The 17,833-nt window shown below is 37.7% G+C and overlaps 1 protein-coding gene and 1 long non-coding RNA gene across 2 annotated transcripts in view; both read right to left on the bottom strand.

Moving 5' to 3' along the window:
• Positions 1 to 17,833, bottom strand: part of LOC125771931 (phospholipid-transporting ATPase ABCA3-like) — a 256,720-nt gene that overhangs the window by 131,111 nt on the left and 107,776 nt on the right. The window lies entirely within an intron of this gene.
• Positions 1 to 17,833, bottom strand: part of LOC125772031 (uncharacterized) — a 38,240-nt gene that overhangs the window by 16,345 nt on the left and 4,062 nt on the right. The gene's annotated exons all lie outside the window — the stretch shown is intronic.

Raw genomic sequence — 17,833 nt, 5'->3', positions numbered from 1 at the left:
GGACGGCCATGCTCTCAGGTGTCCATGCCGGAAGTTATTCGAGGAACCAAGTTCCTTACCCTGTTTGAGAAAATGTAAAATTTTCCTCATTTTTGAGCAATGTAGCAAATTTTTTAAATGTGATATTTTTGAATGCGAATTTGTTGCAATAAGTTTCTTTTCACTCAAATAACGCTTTAAATTAAAAAAATAATAAAAAATCAGAAAAAAATTTTGAAAAAATTTTCAACTCGAAAATTTCATAAGGCTTACCCCTTACGTTTTTTTTTGGGAAATTTTGCAAAAAAAATTAAACTGATTTATTTTAATGCCAATTGGTTGCAATGTGTTTCTTTTCACTCAAGTAATGCTTTAAATAAAAAAAAAGTCAAAAATAATTAAAACAATCCAAAAATTCCAAAAAATGAAAATTTACTAAGGCTCATTTTTGCACCAAGTTTTGCCTATAACTCGGTCGGTATCCAACGGATCGCCAATCTTTAATCTGTGGTCGATAGATGGCATCTATGGCTACATTTTCTTCTTGGACAGCCATGCTCTCAGGTGTCCGTGCCGGAAGTTATTCGAGGAACCAAGTTCCTTACCCTGTTTGAGAAAATGTAAAATTTTCCTCATTTTTGCACCAAGTTTTGCCTATAACTCGGTCGGTATCCAACGGATCGCCAATCTTTAACCTGTGGTCGATAGACGGCACCAATGGCTACATTTTCTTCTTGGACGGCCATGCTCTCAGGTGTCCATGCCGGAAGTTATTCGAGGAACCAAGTTCCTTACCCTGTTTGAGAAAATGTAAAATTTTCCTCATTTTTGAGCAATGTAGCAAAATTTTTAAATGTGATATTTTTGAATGCGAATTTGTTGCAATAAGTTTCTTTTCACTCAAATAATGCTTTAAATTAAAAAAATAATAAAAAATCAGAAAAAAATTTTGAAAAAATTTTCAACTCGAAAATTTCATAAGGCTTACCCCTTACGTTTTTTTGGGAAATTTTGCAAAAAAAATTAAACTGATTTATTTTAATGCCAATTGGTTGCAATGTGTTTCTTTTCACTCAAGTAATGCTTTAAATAAAAAAAAAGTCAAAAATAATTAAAAAAAATCCAAAAATTCCAAAAAATGAAAATTTACTAAGGCTCATTTTTGCACCAAGTTTTGCCTATAACTCGGTCGGTATCCAACGGATCGCCAATCTTTAATCTGTGGTCGATAGATGGCATCTATGGCTACATTTTCTTCTTGGACAGCCATGCTCTCAGGTGTCCATGCCGGAAGTTATTCGAGGAACCAAGTTCCTTACCCTGTTTGAGAAAATGTAAAATTTTCCTCTTTTTTGAGCAATGTAGCAAAATTTTTAAATGTGATATTTTTGAATGCGATTTTGTTGCAATAAGTTTCTTTTCACTCAAATAATGCTTTAAATTAAAAAATAATAAAAAATCAGAAAAAAATTTTGAAAAAATTTTCAACTCGAAAATTTCATAAGGCTTACCCCTTACGTTTTTTTGGGAAATTTTGCAAAAAAAATTAAACTGATTTATTTTAATGCCAATTGGTTGCAATGTGTTTCTTTTCACTCAAGTAATGCTTTAAATAAAAAAAAAGTCAAAAATAATTAAAAAAAATCCAAAAATTCCAAAAAATGTAAAATTTTCCTCATTTTTGCACGAAGTTTTGCCTATAACTCGGTCGGTATCCAACGAATCGCCAATCTTTAATCTGTGGTCGATAGATGGCACCAATGGCTACATTTTCTTCTTGGACGACCATGCTCTCAGGTGTCCATGCCGGAAGTTATTCGAGGAACCAAGTTCCTTACCCTGTTTGAGAAAATGTAAAATTTTCCTCATTTTTGAGCAATGTAGCAACATTTTTAAATGTGATAATTTTGAATGCGAATTTGTTGCAATAAGTTTCTTTTCACTCAAATAATGCTTTAAATTAAAAAAATAATATAAAATCAGAAAAAAAATTTTAAAAAATTTTCAACTCGAAAATTTCATAAGGCTTACCCCTTACGTTTTTTTTTGGGAAATTTTGCAAAAAAAATTAAACTGATTTATTTTAATGCCAATTGGTTGCAATGTGTTTCTTTTCACTCAAGTAATGCTTTAAATAAAAAAAAAGTCAAAAATAATTAAAAAAATCCAAAAATTCCAAAAAATGAAAATTTACTAAGGCTCATTTTTGCACCAAGTTTTGCCTATAACTCGGTCGGTATCCAACGGATCGCCAATCTTTAATCTGTGGTCGATAGATGGCATCTATGACTACATTTTTTTCTTGGACAGCCATGCTCTCAGGTGTCCGTGCCGGAAGTTATTCGAGGAACCAAGTTCCTTACCCTGTTTGAGAAAATGTAAAATTTTCCTCATTTTTGCACCAAGTTTTGCCTATAACTCGGTCGGTATCCAACGGATCGCCAATCTTTAACCTGTGGTCGATAGACGGCACCAATGGCTACATTTTCTTCTTGGACGGTCATGCTCTCAGGTGTCCATGCCGGAAGTTATTCGAGGAACCAAGTTCCTTACCCTGTTTGAGAAAATGTAAAATTTTCCTCATTTTTGAGCAATGTAGCAAAATTTTTAAATGTGATATTTTTGAATGCGAATTTGTTGCAATAAGTTTCTTTTCACTCAAATAATGCTTTAAATTAAAAAAATAATAAAAAATCAGAAAACAATTTTGAAAAAATTTTCAACTCGAAAATTTCATAAGGCTTACCTCTTTTTTTTTTATGCTATGTTTGTTTATTTTTCGTAAATTTTCAGACATTGTCGCGGTATTACATATATGTTAAACACGATACATAGGACACGCAAGTACAAGGCATCAATTTACAAATAAACAACTCCATTGCCGGCGGCCTTCCCGTACGAAGGCGTAGCCACCGACAGCGATGGCGTCCCTATCTACATAAAGTAAGGGCGCGCGCCACCCCCCTATCTGATGAGCGAAATTAACGATCACGATAATATCCCTTATATTGACGAAACGGGCGTGCCCGCAATTCGCCTTGGCTCTCTCTCATTAGCCGATCGTTTCTTCCTTAACCGCTGAGCCGGGTGGGAGCAACTGCTCACGACAATGGTCAGCAGCCTGTCGCAGTCTACCACCCAGTTCGCTTTGCCGTTCGGTGCCGGGTACAGCTCGCATATCACCCTCTGCAACCGTACGCTGCAATGCGGTGTGGTCCTCCACACCGGATGCAGCTAACCGCACTGCTGCAGTTGGCCGCCCGATGGCCAGTAGCTCCGCAGCGGATACAGCATTCTCTGCGATCTGGTCCGACGCAGTCAGCCGCCAAATGCCCCCTTTCCAGACACCGGAAGCAACGGCGCTTTGCCGCTTCCAGCCTGGGGGCCTTCTCCAGCTGGCAGGAGGAGTAGTCTATGAGCAGATGGCTTTTGCTCAGAATAGCATCGGCCTCCACCCGCGGTAGACGCACTCGTGCTCGCTTTGTTGCGTCTGCTCTCTCCCACATCTTTATCGAGGCCACCGCTGGCTCCTTCGCTAGTGCCCCTCTCAGCGCCTCCCGGATGGTCTCCTCCTCCGTCAGGCTGTCCACATTCTTGAGGACCACCTCCGCCATCTCGGTCAGGACCTTTACAGTACCCAACTCGCCCAGTGCGGCCTGGATGCGTTGACACAACGCCTCGGAGTCCGCGTCCCGCGCCAGCTGCATCCGGAGATTCCCCTTCGGTGTCCGCTTTCCAATGCGGATATACTGCTGAACGTCCCGTAGTGCCGGACACGTCCGTACGGGCCGGTACATCTGCGCGAACGAGACACCCGCTGCTGGGACGACCAAAATGGCGTCTGGTCGTCGACGTGTGGCCGGCCGGTCTGCCTGAGCGGGGCGCTGGATCGCTGCCGGAGGTTGCAGCCGTTGCCGCTGCTGGGGTGCGGCTGAAGGCTGGGCCTTTTACCGTTTTTCCACCACCTGCCATCCGGATACCATGGCATCCCGATACGATTGCTGCTGCTGCTTCTGCCCCTGCTCTTCCGCGATTTCACGTCGCAGCTGCTCCTGCAGCTCCAGCAGACGTTGCTGGGCAGGACCCTGCGACTGGCGTGCTAAAGCTCTCTCCCTCTGTGCTTGGCGCCTAAGCGTCCTCTTGCTGGGCCCGGACTTGGTAGTGGCTTGGCTTCCCAAGCACACGCCAGCCACAGAATCTTCCAGCTGCACCACCGTACGTATACCGGTCCGGTATAATTCCAGTTCCGCCCGGAGCCTCGCGTTCTCCGCCTCGCTTCTCTCCAGCCTCTTATCCAACTCCTCCAGCTTTTCCGCCAAGCGCTCATAAAGACGCGCCTGGTCTTGTGGCACGTTCGCTGGCGGTAACGGGTTGGCTTCACAAGCCAACTGGGAGGTGTTGCCGACGTCCTCTGCCAACGGCGATGCGGCTGGGGCCAGCATCTCTGGAGCAACCGATCTCCTTGGTGACGGCGTAGGGACGGTTCGCTTCCATGCTGCCGTTTCCGGCTCTCCCAATGTCTCCGAGGTCTTCCTCGGGGCTGGCGTGGGTGCCACTTCCGTCGCCTCCGGCGTGCTCCTTAATGACTCCAACGTTGCTGGCGATAAATCCAGACGCGTCAACATCACCCGCGGAGACATGCTCATTTGGAACAATTTCCTCTTCCTCGGCCTGATGATTTCGCGAACCTCCGCGTCCGCCGAGCCATCACTGAACACCTCCATCATTGCTGCGGGTCCGGATATCACTTACCCCACCTGATGCCGAAATTCCGCATCGAACGACGGTTTTCGGGCCTTTTTCACAGTTTTTTTTTTGGCAATAGCTGCTCCACTTCCGGTCTGATCGACTTCCGCTGATTTTTCTCGAATGCGCGCTTATAATACGCGTCGAATGGTGCGCTTTTCACCTCGATCGGTGGAAAACTCTAGGAGTTATGGGCGGAAAACCGGGCCGCGAAAAACTCCTAGGTTTTTCCGGCTTCGCGGAAAATTTTCGCGGAAAATGTTTTAGGCCCGCGATTCCGCGTCGCACACCAAGAATCAAAATCCTGGCCCCACGGATTTGGCCGGAATGTCCGTTTTCCTGATTATCACCGCACAACACTGCGTACACAGAAACACTCGGTGTAACAAAAAGTGCCTTCTAGGCAGCACTTTAGCCAAAGTGTTACACCGAATTTAACATCTGGTGTTGTTTTGACCGAAATCACACGCGGCGACAACGCCACATCGGGCACATGGACGGCAACACACGCGGCGACACCAGACACCAGCTGCGGAAGCCGCCACGCACCGTTTGAGATTTTGCCGCAAAACCACGTGTGTCGGTTTTTCGTCTCTTGTTCGCGTGTTTTCCCTCCGATTTTTTCACACGAGGTACCAATCGATGTGTATTCGCACCACGCGTCGATTGGTGATCTTTTCACTCCTGGCACCACGCGATCAGTAGGAAATTAAATTTCCTATTCCGCACACTTTCACACGCACTAGAGCTACCAAAAAACACGTCTGTTCGCCACGGTGGTTCGCTCAAGAATATAAGGCTTACCCCTTACGTTTTTTTTGGGAAATTTTGCAAAAAAAATTAAACTGATTTATTTTAATGCCAATTGGTTGCAATGTGTTTCTTTTCACTCAAGTAATGCTTCAAATAAAAAAAAAGTGAAAAATAATAAAAAAATCTAAAAATTCAAAAAAATGAAAATTTACTAATGTTCATTTTTGCACCAAGTTTTGCCTATAACTCGGTCGGTATCCAACGGATCGCCAATCTTTAATCTGTGGTCGATAGATGGCATCTATGGCTACATTTTCTTCTTGGACGGCCATGCTCTCAGGTGTCCGTGCCGGAAGTTATTCGAGGAACCAAGTTCCTTACCCTGTTTGAGAAAATGTAAAGTTTTCCTCATTTTTGCACCAAGTTTTGCCTATAACTCGGTCGGTATCCAACGAATCGCCAATCTTTAATCTGTGGTCGATAGATGGCATCTATGGCTACATTTTCTTCTTGGACAGCCATGCTCTCAGGTGTCCGTGCCGGAAGTTATTCGAGGAACCAAGTTCCTTACCCTGTTTGAGAAAATGTAAAATTTTCCTCATTTTTGCACCAAGTTTTGCCTATAACTCGGTCGGTATCCAACGGATCGCCAATCTTTAACCTGTGGTCGATAGACAGCACCAATGGCTACATTTTCTTCTTGGACGGCCATGCTCTCAGGTGTCCATGCCGGAAGTTATTCGAGGAACCAAGTTCCTTACCCTGTTTGAGAAAATGTAAAATTTTCCTCATTTTTGAGCAATGTAGCAAAATTTTTAAATGTGATATTTTTGAATGCGAATTTGTTGCAATAAGTTTCTTTTCACTCAAATAATGCTTTAAATTAAAAAATAATAAAAAATCAGAAAAAAATTTTGAAAAAATTTTCAACTCGAAAATTTCATAAGGCTTACCCCTTACGTTTTTTTGGGAAATTTTGCAAAAAAAATTAAACTGATTTATTTTAATGCCAATTGGTTGCAATGTGTTTCTTTTCACTCAAGTAATGCTTTAAATAAAAAAAAAGTCAAAAATAATTTAAAAAAATCTAAAAATTAAAAAAAATGAAAATTTACTAAGCCTCATTTTTGCACCAAGTTTTGCCTATAACTCGGTCGGTATCCAACGGATCGCCAATCTTTAATCTGTGGTCGATAGATGGCATCTATGGCTACATTTTCTTCTTGGACGGCCATGCTCTCAGGTGTCCGTGCCGGAAGTTATTCGAGGAACCAAGTTCCTTACCCTGTTTGAGAAAATGTAAAATTTTCCTCATTTTTGCACCAAGTTTTGCCTATAACTCGGTCGGTATCCAACGGATCGCCAATCTTTAATCTGTGGTCGATAGATGGCATCTATGGCTACATTTTCTTCTTGGACAGCCATGCTCTCAGGTGTCCGTGCCGGAAGTTATTCGAGGAACCAAGTTCCTTACCCTGTTTGAGAAAATGTAAAATTTTCCTCATTTTTGCACGAAGTTTTGCCTATAACTCGGTCGGTATCCAACGGATCGCCAATCTTTAACCTGTGGTCGATAGACAGCACCAATGGCTACATTTTCTTCTTGGACAGCCGTGCTCTCAGGTGTCCATGCCGGAAGTTATTCGAGGAACCAAGTTCCTTACCCTGTTTGAGAAAATGTAAAATTTTCCTCATTTTTGAGCAATGTAGCAAAATTTTTAAATGTGATATTTTTGAATGCGAATTTGTTGCAATAAGTTTCTTTTCACTCAAATAATGCTTTAAATTAAAAAAATAATAAAAAATCAGAAAACAATTTTGAAAAAATTTTCAACTCGAAAATTTCATAAGGCTTACCCCTTACGTTTTTTTTGGGAAATTTTGCAAAAAAAATTAAACTGATTTATTTTAATGCCAATTGGTTGCAATGTGTTTCTTTTCACTCAAGTAATGCTTTAAATAAAAAAAAAAGTCAAAAATAATTAAAAAAAATCTAAAAATTCCAAAATATGAAAATTTACTAAGCCTCATTTTTGCACCAAGTTTTGCCTATAACTCGGTCGGTATCCAACGGATCGCCAATCTTTAATCTGTGGTCGATAGATGGCATCTATGGCTACATTTTCTTCTTGGACGGCCATGCTCTCAGGTGTCCGTGCCGGAAGTTATTCGAGGAACCAAGTTCCTTACCCTGTTTGAGAAAATGTAAAATTTTCCTCATTTTTGCACCAAGTTTTGCCTATAACTCGGTCGGTATCCAACGGATCGCCAATCTTTAATCTGTGGTCGATAGATGGCATCTATGGCTACATTTTCTTCTTGGACAGCCATGCTCTCAGGTGTCCGTGCCGGAAGTTATTCGAGGAACCAAGTTCCTTACCCTGTTTGAGAAAATGTAAAATTTTCCTCATTTTTGCACCAAGTTTTGCCTATAACTCGGTCGGTATCCAACGGATCGCCAATCTTTAACCTGTGGTCGATAGACAGCACCAATGGCTACATTTTCTTCTTGGACGGCCATGCTCTCAGGTGTCCATGCCGGAAGTTATTCGAGGAACCAAGTTCCTTACCCTGTTTGAGAAAATGTAAAATTTTCCTCATTTTTGAGCAATGTAGCAAAATTTTTAAATGTGATATTTTTGAATGCGAATTTGTTGCAATAAGTTTCTTTTCACTCAAATAATGCTTTAAATTAAAAAATAATAAAAAATCAGAAAAAAATTTTGAAAAAATTTTCAACTCGAAAATTTCATAAGGCTTACCCCTTACGTTTTTTTGGGAAATTTTGCAAAAAAAATTAAACTGATTTATTTTAATGCCAATTGGTTGCAATGTGTTTCTTTTCACTCAAGTAATGCTTTAAATAAAAAAAAAGTCAAAAATAATTTAAAAAAATCTAAAAATTAAAAAAAATGAAAATTTACTAAGCCTCATTTTTGCACCAAGTTTTGCCTATAACTCGGTCGGTATCCAACGGATCGCCAATCTTTAATCTGTGGTCGATAGATGGCATCTATGGCTACATTTTCTTCTTGGACGGCCATGCTCTCAGGTGTCCGTGCCGGAAGTTATTCGAGGAACCAAGTTCCTTACCCTGTTTGAGAAAATGTAAAATTTTCCTCATTTTTGCACCAAGTTTTGCCTATAACTCGGTCGGTATCCAACGGATCGCCAATCTTTAATCTGTGGTCGATAGATGGCATCTATGGCTACATTTTCTTCTTGGACAGCCATGCTCTCAGGTGTCCGTGCCGGAAGTTATTCGAGGAACCAAGTTCCTTACCCTGTTTGAGAAAATGTAAAATTTTCCTCATTTTTGCACCAAGTTTTGCCTATAACTCGGTCGGTATCCAACGGATCGCCAATCTTTAACCTGTGGTCGATAGATAGCACCAATGGCTACATTTTCTTCTTGGACGGCCATGCTCTCAGGTGTCCATGCCGGAAGTTATTCGAGGAACCAAGTTCCTTACCCTGTTTGAGAAAATGTAAAATTTTCCTCATTTTTGAGCAATGTAGCAAAATTTTTAAATGTGATATTTTTGAATGCGAATTTGTTGCAATAAGTTTCTTTTCACTCAAATAATGCTTTAAATTAAAAAAATAATATAAAATCAGAAAAAAAAATTTAAAAAATTTTCAACTCGAAAATTTCATAAGGCTTACCCCTTACGTTTTTTTTGGGAAATTTTGCAAAAAAAATTAAACTGATTTATTTTAATGCCAATTGGTTGCAATGTGTTTCTTTTCACTCAAGTAATGCTTTAAATAAAAAAAAAGTCAAAAATAATTAAAAAAATCCAAAAATTCCAAAAAATGAAAATTTACTAAGGCTCATTTTTGCACCAAGTTTTGCCTATAACTCGGTCGGTATCCAACGGATCGCCAATCTTTAATCTGTGGTCGATAGATGGCATCTATGGCTACATTTTCTTCTTGGACAGCCATGCTCTCAGGTGTCCGTGCCGGAAGTTATTCGAGGAACCAAGTTCCTTACCCTGTTTGAGAAATTGTAAAATTTTCCTCATTTTTGCACGAAGTTTTGCCTATAACTCGGTCGTTATCCAACGGATCGCCAATCTTTAACCTGTGGTCGATAGACAGCACCAATGGCTACATTTTCTTCTTGGACGGCCATGCTCTCAGGTGTCCATGCCGGAAGTTATTCGAGGAACCAAGTTCCTTACCCTGTTTGAGAAAATGTAAAATTTTCCTCATTTTTGAGCAATGTAGCAAATTTTTTAAATGTGATATTTTTGAATGCGAATTTGTTGCAATAAGTTTCTTTTCACTCAAATAATGCTTTAAATTAAAAAAATAATAAAAAATCAGAAAAAAATTTTGAAAAAATTTTCAACTCGAAAATTTCATAAGGCTTACCCCTTACGTTTTTTCTGGGAAATTTTGCAAAAAAAATTAAACTGATTTATTTTAATGCCAATTGGTTGCAATGTGTTTCTTTTCAAACAAGTAATGCTTTAAATAAAAAAAAAGTCAAAAATAATTAAAAAAATCCAAAAATTCCAAAAAATGAAAATTTACTAAGGCTCATTTTTGCACCAAGTTTTGCCTATAACTCGGTCGGTATCCAACGGATCGCCAATCTTTAATCTGTGGTCGATAGATGGCATCTATGGCTACATTTTCTTCTTGGACAGCCATGCTCTCAGGTGTCCGTGCCGGAAGTTATTCGAGGAACCAAGTTCCTTACCCTGTTTGAGAAAATGTAAAATTTTCCTCATTTTTGCACCAAGTTTTGCCTATAACTCGGTCGGTATTCAATGGATCGCCAATCTTTAACCTGTGGTCGATAGACGGCACCAATGGCTACATTTTCTTCTTGGACAGCCATGCTCTCAGGTGTCCGTGCCGGAAGTTATTCGAGGAACCAAGTTCCTTACCCTGTTTGAGAAAATGTAAAATTTTCCTCATTTTTGTACGAAGTTTTGCCTATAACTCGGTCGGTATTCAACGGATCGCCAATCTTCAACCTGTGGTCGATAGACAGCACCAATGGCTACATTTTCTTCTTGGACGGCCATGCTCTCAGGTGTCCATGCCGGAAGTTATTCGAGGAACCAAGTTCCTTACCCTGTTTGAGAAAATGTAAAATTTTCCTCATTTTTGCACGAAGTTTTGCTTATAACTCAGTCGGTATCCAACGGATCGCCAATTTTTAATCTGTGGTCGATAGATGGCACCTATGGCTACATTTTCTTCTTGGACGGCCATGCCCTCAGATGTCTGTGCCAGAAGTTATTCGAGGAACCAAGTTCCTTACCCTGTTTGAGAAAACGTAAAATTTTCCTCATTTTTGCACCAAGTTTTGCCTATAACTCGGTCGGTATCCAACAGATCGGCAATTTTTAACCTGTGGTCGATAGATGGCACCTATGGCTACATTTTCTTTTTGGACGGCCATGCCCTACAGATGTCTGTGCCAGAAGTTATTCGAGGAACCAAGTTCCATACCCTGTTTGAGAAAACGTAAAATTTTCCTCATTTTTGCACCAAGTTTTGCCTATAACTCGGTCGGTATTCAACGAATCGTCAATCTTTAACCTGTGGTCGATAGACGGCACCAATGGCTACATTTTCTTCTTGGACAGCCATGCTCTCAGTTGTCCGTGCCAGAAGTTATTCGAGGAACCAAGTTCCTTACCCTGTTTGAGAAAATGTAAAATTTTCCTCATTTTTGAGCAATGTAGCAAAATTTTTAAATGTGATATTTTTGAATGCGAATTTGTTGCAATAAGTTTCTTTTCACTCAAATAATGCTTTAAATTAAAAAAATAATAAAAAATCAGAAAAAAATTTTGAAAAAATTTTCAACTCGAAAATTTCATAAGGCTTACCCCTTACGTTTTTTTTGGGAAATTTTGCAAAAAAAATTTAACTGATTTATTTTAATGCCAATTGGTTGCAATGTGTTTCTTTTCACTCAAGTAATGCTTTAAATAAAAAAAGAGTGAAAAATAATAAAAAAATCAAAAAATTCAAAAAAATTGAAAAATTAATAAAGCTCATTTTTGCACCAAGTTTTGCCTATAACTCGGTCGGTATCCAACGGATCGCCAATCTTTAATCTGTGGTCGATAGATGGCATCTATGGCTACATTTTCTTCTTGGACGGCCATGCTCTCAGGCGTCCGTGCCACATGTTATTTGAGGAACCAAGTTCCTTACCCTGTTTGAGAAAATGAAAAAAATTTCCTCATTTTTTTACCAAGTTTTGCCTATAACTCGGTCGGTATCCAACGGATTGCCAATCTTTAACCTGTGGTCGATAGACGGCACCAATGGCTACATTTTCTTCTTGGACAGCCATGCTCTCAGATGTCCGTGCCAGAAGTTATTCGAGGAACCAAGTTCCTTACCCTGTTTGAGAAAATGTAAAATTTTCCTCATTTTTGAGAAATGTAGCAAAATTTTTAAATGTGATATTTTTGAATGCGAATTTGTTGCAATAAGTTTTTTTTCACTCAAATAATGCTTTAAATTAAAAAAATAATATAAAATCAGAAAAAAATTTGAAAAAATTTTCAACTCGAAAATTTTATAAGGCTTACCCCTTACGTTTTTTTTTGGGAAATTTTGCAAAAAAAAATAAACTGATTTATTTTAATGCCAATTGGTTGCAATGTGTTTCTTTTCACTCTAGTAATGCTTTAAATAAAAAAAGAGTGAAAAATAATAAAAAAAATCCAAAAATTCCAAAAAATGAAAATTTACTAAGGCTCATTTTTGCACCAAGTTTTGCCTATAACTCGGTCGGTATCCAACGGATCGCCAATCTTTAAACTGTGGTCGATAGACGGCACCAATGGCTACATTTTCTTCTTGGACGGCCATGCTCTCAGGTGTCCGTGCCGGAAGTTATTCGAGGAACCAAGTTCCTTACCCTGTTTGAGAAAATGTAAAGTTTTCCTCATTTTTGCACCAAGTTTTGCCTATAACTCGGTCGGTATTCAACGGATCGCCAATCTTTAATCTGTGGTCGATAGATGGCATCTATGGCTACATTTTCTTCTTGGACAGCCATGCTCTCAGGTGTCCGTGCCGGAAGTTATTCGAGGAACCAAGTTCCTTACCCTGTTTGAGAAAATGTAAAGTTTTCCTCATTTTTGCACCAAGTTTTGCCTATAACTCGGTCGGTATTCAACGGATCGCCAATCTTTAATCTGTGGTCGATAGACAGCACCAATGGCTACATTTTCTTCTTGGACGGCCATGCTCTCAGGTGTCCATGCCGGAAGTTATTCGAGGAACCAAGTTCCTTACCCTGTTTGAGAAAATGTAAAATTTTCCTCATTTTTGAGCAATGTAGCAAAATTTTTAAATGTGATATTTTTGAATGCGAATTTGTTGCAATAAGTTTCTTTTCACTCAAATAATGCTTTAAATTAAAAAAATAATAAAAAATCAGAAAAAAATTTTGAAAAAATTTTCAACTCGAAAATTTCATAAGGCTTACCCCTTACGTTTTTTTGGGAAATTTTGCAAAAAAAATTAAACTGATTTATTTTAATGCCAATTGGTTGCAATGTGTTTCTTTTCACTCAAGTAATGCTTTAAATAAAAAAAAAGTGAAAAATAATTAAAAAAAATCCAAAAATTCCAAAAAATGAAAATTTACTAAGGCTCATTTTTGCACCAAGTTTTGCCTATAACTCGGTCGGTATCCAACGGATCGCCAATCTTTAACCTGTGGTCGATAGATGGCATCTATGGCTACATTTTCTTCTTGGACAGCCATGCTCTCAGGTGTCCATGCCGGAAGTTATTCGAGGAACCAAGTTCCTTACCCTGTTTGAGAAAATGTAAAATTTTCCTCATTTTTGAGCAATGTAGCAAAATTTTTAAATGTGATATTTCTGAATGCGAATTTGTTGCAATAAGTTTCTTTTCACTCAAATAATGCTTTAAATTAAAAAAATAATATAAAATCAGAAAAAAATTTTGAAAAAATTTTCAACTCGAAAATTTCATAAGGCTTACCCCTTACGTTTTTTTGGGAAATTTTGCAAAAAAAATTAAACTGATTTATTTTAATGCCAATTGGTTGCAATGTGTTTCTTTTCACTCAAGTAATGCTTTAAATAAAAAAAAAGTCAAAAATAATTAAAAAAATCCAAAAATTCCAAAAAATGAAAATTTACTAAGGCTCATTTTTGCACCAAGTTTTGCCTATAACTCGGTCGGTATCCAACGGATCGCCAATCTTTAATCTGTGGTCGATAGATGGCATCTATGACTACATTTTCTTCTTGGACAGCCATGCTCTCAGGTGTCCGTGCCGGAAGTTATTCGAGGAACCAAGTTCCTTACCCTGTTTGAGAAAATGTAAAATTTTCCTCATTTTTGCACCAAGTTTTGCCTATAACTCGGTCGGTATCCAACGGATCGCCAATCTTTAACCCTTGGTCGATAGACGGCACCAATGGCTACATTTTCTTCTTGGACGGCCATGCTCTCAGGTGTCCATGCCGGAAGTTATTCGAGGAACCAAGTTCCTTACCCTGTTTGAGAAAATGTAAAATTTTCCTCATTTTTGAGCAATGTAGCAAAATTTTTAAATGTGATATTTTTGAATGCGAATTTGTTGCAATAAGTTTCTTTTCACTCAAATAATGCTTTAAATTAAAAAAATAATAAAAAATCAGAAAAAAATTTTGAAAAAATTTTCAACTCGAAATTTCATAAGGCTTACCCCTTACGTTTTTTTGGGAAATTTTGCAAAAAAAATTAAACTGATTTATTTTAATGCCAATTGGTTGCAATGTGTTTCTTTTCACTCAAGTAATGCTTTAAATAAAAAAAAATCAAATATAATTAAAAAAATCCAAAAATTCCAAAAAATGAAAATTTACTAAGGCTCATTTTTGCACCAAGTTTTGCCTATAACTCGGTCGGTATCCAACGGATCGCCAATCTTTAATCTGTGGTCGATAGATGGCATCTATGGCTACATTTTCTTCTTGGACAGCCATGCTCTCAGGTGTCCATGCCGGAAGTTATTCGAGGAACCAAGTTCCTTACCCTGTTTGAGAAAATGTAAAATTTTCCTCTTTTTTGAGCAATGTAGCAAAATTTTTAAATGTGATATTTTTGAATGCGAATTTGTTGCAATAAGTTTCTTTTCACTCAAATAATGCTTTAAATTAAAAAATAATAAAAAATCAGAAAAAAATTTTGAAAAAATTTTCAACTCGAAAATTTCATAAGGCTTACCCCTTACGTTTTTCTGGGAAATTTTGCAAAAAAATTAAACTGATTTATTTTAATGCCAATTGGTTGCAATGTGTTTCTTTTCACTCAAGTAATGCTTTAAATAAAAAAAAAGTCAAAAATAATTAAAAAAATCCAAAAATTCCAAAAAATGAAAATTTACTAAGGCTCATTTTTGCACCAAGTTTTGCCTATAACTCGGTCGGTATCCAACGGATCGCCAATCTTTAATCTGTGGTCGATAGATGGCATCTATGGCTACATTTTCTTCTTGGACGGCCATGCTCTCAGGTGTCCATGCCGGAAGTTATTCGAGGAACCAAGTTCCTTACCCTGTTTGAGAAAATGTAAAATTTTCCTCATTTTTGAGCAATGTAGCAAAATTTTTAAATGTGATATTTTTGAATGCGAATTTGTTGCAATAAGTTTCTTTTCACTCAAATAATGCTTTAAATTAAAAAATAATAAAAAATCAGAAAAAAAATTTGAAAAAATTTTCAACTCGAAAATTTCATAAAACTTACCCCTTACGTTTTTTTGGGAAATTTTGCAAAAAAAATTAAACTGATTTATTTTAATGCCAATTGGTTGCAATGTGTTTCTTTTCACTCAAGTAATGCTTTAAATAAAAAAAAAGTCAAAAATAATTAAAAAAATCCAAAAATTCCAAAAAATGAAAATTTACTAAGGCTCATTTTTGCACCAAGTTTTGCCTATAACTCGGTCGGTATCCAACGGATCGCCAATCTTTAACCTGTGGTCGATAGACGGCACCAATGGCTACATTTTCTTCTTGGACAGCCATGCTCTCAGGTGTCCATGCCGGAAGTTATTCGAGGAACCAAGTTCCTTACCCTGTTTGAGAAAATGTAAAATTTTCCTCATTTTTGAGCAATGTAGCAAAATTTTTAAATGTGATATTTTTGAATGCGAATTTGTTGCAATAAGTTTCTTTTCACTCAAATAATGCTTTAAATTAAAAAATAATAAAAAATCAGAAAAAAATTTTGAAAAAATTTTCAACTCGAAAATTTCATAAGGCTTACCCCTTACGTTTTTTTGGGAAATTTTGCAAAAAAAATTAAACTGATTTATTTTAATGCCAATTGGTTGCAATGTGTTTCTTTTCACTCAAGTAATGCTTTAAATAAAAAAAAATCAAAAATAATTAAAAAAATCCAAAAATTCCAAAAAATGAAAATTTACTAAGGCTCATTTTTGCACCAAGTTTTGCCTATAACTCGGTCGGTATCCAACGGATCGCCAATCTTTAATCTGTGGTCGATAGATGGCATCTATGGCTACATTTTCTTCTTGGACGGCCATGCTCTCAGGTGTCCGTGCCGGAAGTTATTCGAGGAACCAAGTTCCTTACCCTGTTTGAGAAAATGTAAAATTTTCCTCAGTTTTGCACCAAGTTTTGCCTATAACTCGGTCGGTATCCAACGGATCGCCAATCTTTCATCTGTGGTCGATAGATGGCATCTATGGCTACATTTTCTTCTTGGACAGCCATGCTCTCAGGTGTCCGTGCCGGAAGTTATTCGAGGAACCAAGTTCCTTACCCTGTTTGAGAAAATGTAAAATTTTCCTCATTTTTGCACCAAGTTTTGCCTATAACTCGGTCGGTATCCAACGGATCGCCAATCTTCAACCTGTGGTCGATAGACAGCACCAATGGCTACATTTTCTTCTTGGACAGCCATGCTCTCAGGTGTCCATGCCGGAAGTTATTCGAGGAACCAAGTTCCTTACCCTGTTTGAGAAAATGTAAAATTTTCCTCATTTTTGAGCAATGTAGCAAAATTTTTAAATGTGATAATTTTGAATGCAAATTTGTTGCAATAAGTTTCTTTTCACTCAAATAATGCTTTAAATTAAAAAAATAATATAAAATCAGAACAAAAATTTTAAAAAATTTTCAACTCGAAAATTTCATAAGGCTTACCCCTTACGTTTTTTTTTGGGAAATTTTGCAAAAAAAATTAAACTGATTTATTTTAATGCCAATTGGTTGCAATGTGTTTCTTTTCACTCAAGTAATGCTTTAAATAAAAAAAAAGTCAAAAATAATTAAAAAAATCCAAAAATTCCAAAAAATGAAAATTTACTAAGGCTCATTTTTGCACCAAGTTTTGCCTATAACTCGGTCGGTATCCAACGGATCGCCAATCTTTAATCTGTGGTCGATAGATGGCATCTATGGCTACATTTTCTTCTTGGACAGCCATGCTCTCAGGTGTCCGTGCCGGAAGTTATTCGAGGAACCAAGTTCCTTACCCTGTTTGAGAAAATGTAAAATTTTCCTCATTTTTGCACCAAGTTTTGCCTATAACTCGGTCGGTATCCAACGGATCGCCAATCTTTAACCTGTGGTCGATAGACGGCACCAATGGCTACATTTTCTTCTTGGACGGCCATGCTCTCAGGTGTCCATGCCGGAAGTTATTCGAGGAACCAAGTTTCTTACCCTGTTTGAGAAAATGTAAAATTCTCCTCATTTTTGAGCAATGTAGCAAATTTTTTAAATGTGATATTTTTGAATGCGAATTTGTTGCAATAAGTTTCTTTTCACTCAAATAATGCTTTAAATTAAAAAAATAATAAAAAATCAGAAAAAAATTTTGAAAAAAGTTTCAACTCGAAAATTTCATAAGGCTTACCCCTTACGTTTTTTTGGGAAATTTTGCAAAAAAAATTAAACTGATTTATTTTAATGCCAATTGGTTGCAATGTGTTTCTTTTCACCCAAGTAATGCTTTAAATAAAAAAAAAGTCAAAAATAATTAAAAAAATCCAAAAATTCCAAAAAATGAAAATTTACTAAGGCTCATTTTTGCACCAAGTTTTGCCTATAACTCGGTCGGTATCCAACGGATCGCCAATCTTTAATCTGTGGTTGATAGATGGCATCTATGGCTACATTTTCTTCTTGGACAGCCATGCTCTCAGGTGTCCGTGCCGGAAGTTATTCGAGGAACCAAGTTCCTTACCCTGTTTGAGAAAATGTAAAATTTTCCTCATTTTTGCACCAAGTTTTGCCTATAACTCGGTCGGTATCCAACGGATCGCCAATCTTTAACCTGTGGTCGATAGACAGCACCAATGGCTACATTTTCTTCTTGGA

This window comes from Anopheles funestus, chromosome 3RL (assembly GCF_943734845.2).
Source record: "Anopheles funestus chromosome 3RL, idAnoFuneDA-416_04, whole genome shotgun sequence".
In the NCBI taxonomy this organism is placed as follows: domain Eukaryota; kingdom Metazoa; phylum Arthropoda; class Insecta; order Diptera; family Culicidae; genus Anopheles; species Anopheles funestus.
This window is presented reverse-complemented; position numbering and strand designations above follow the sequence as displayed.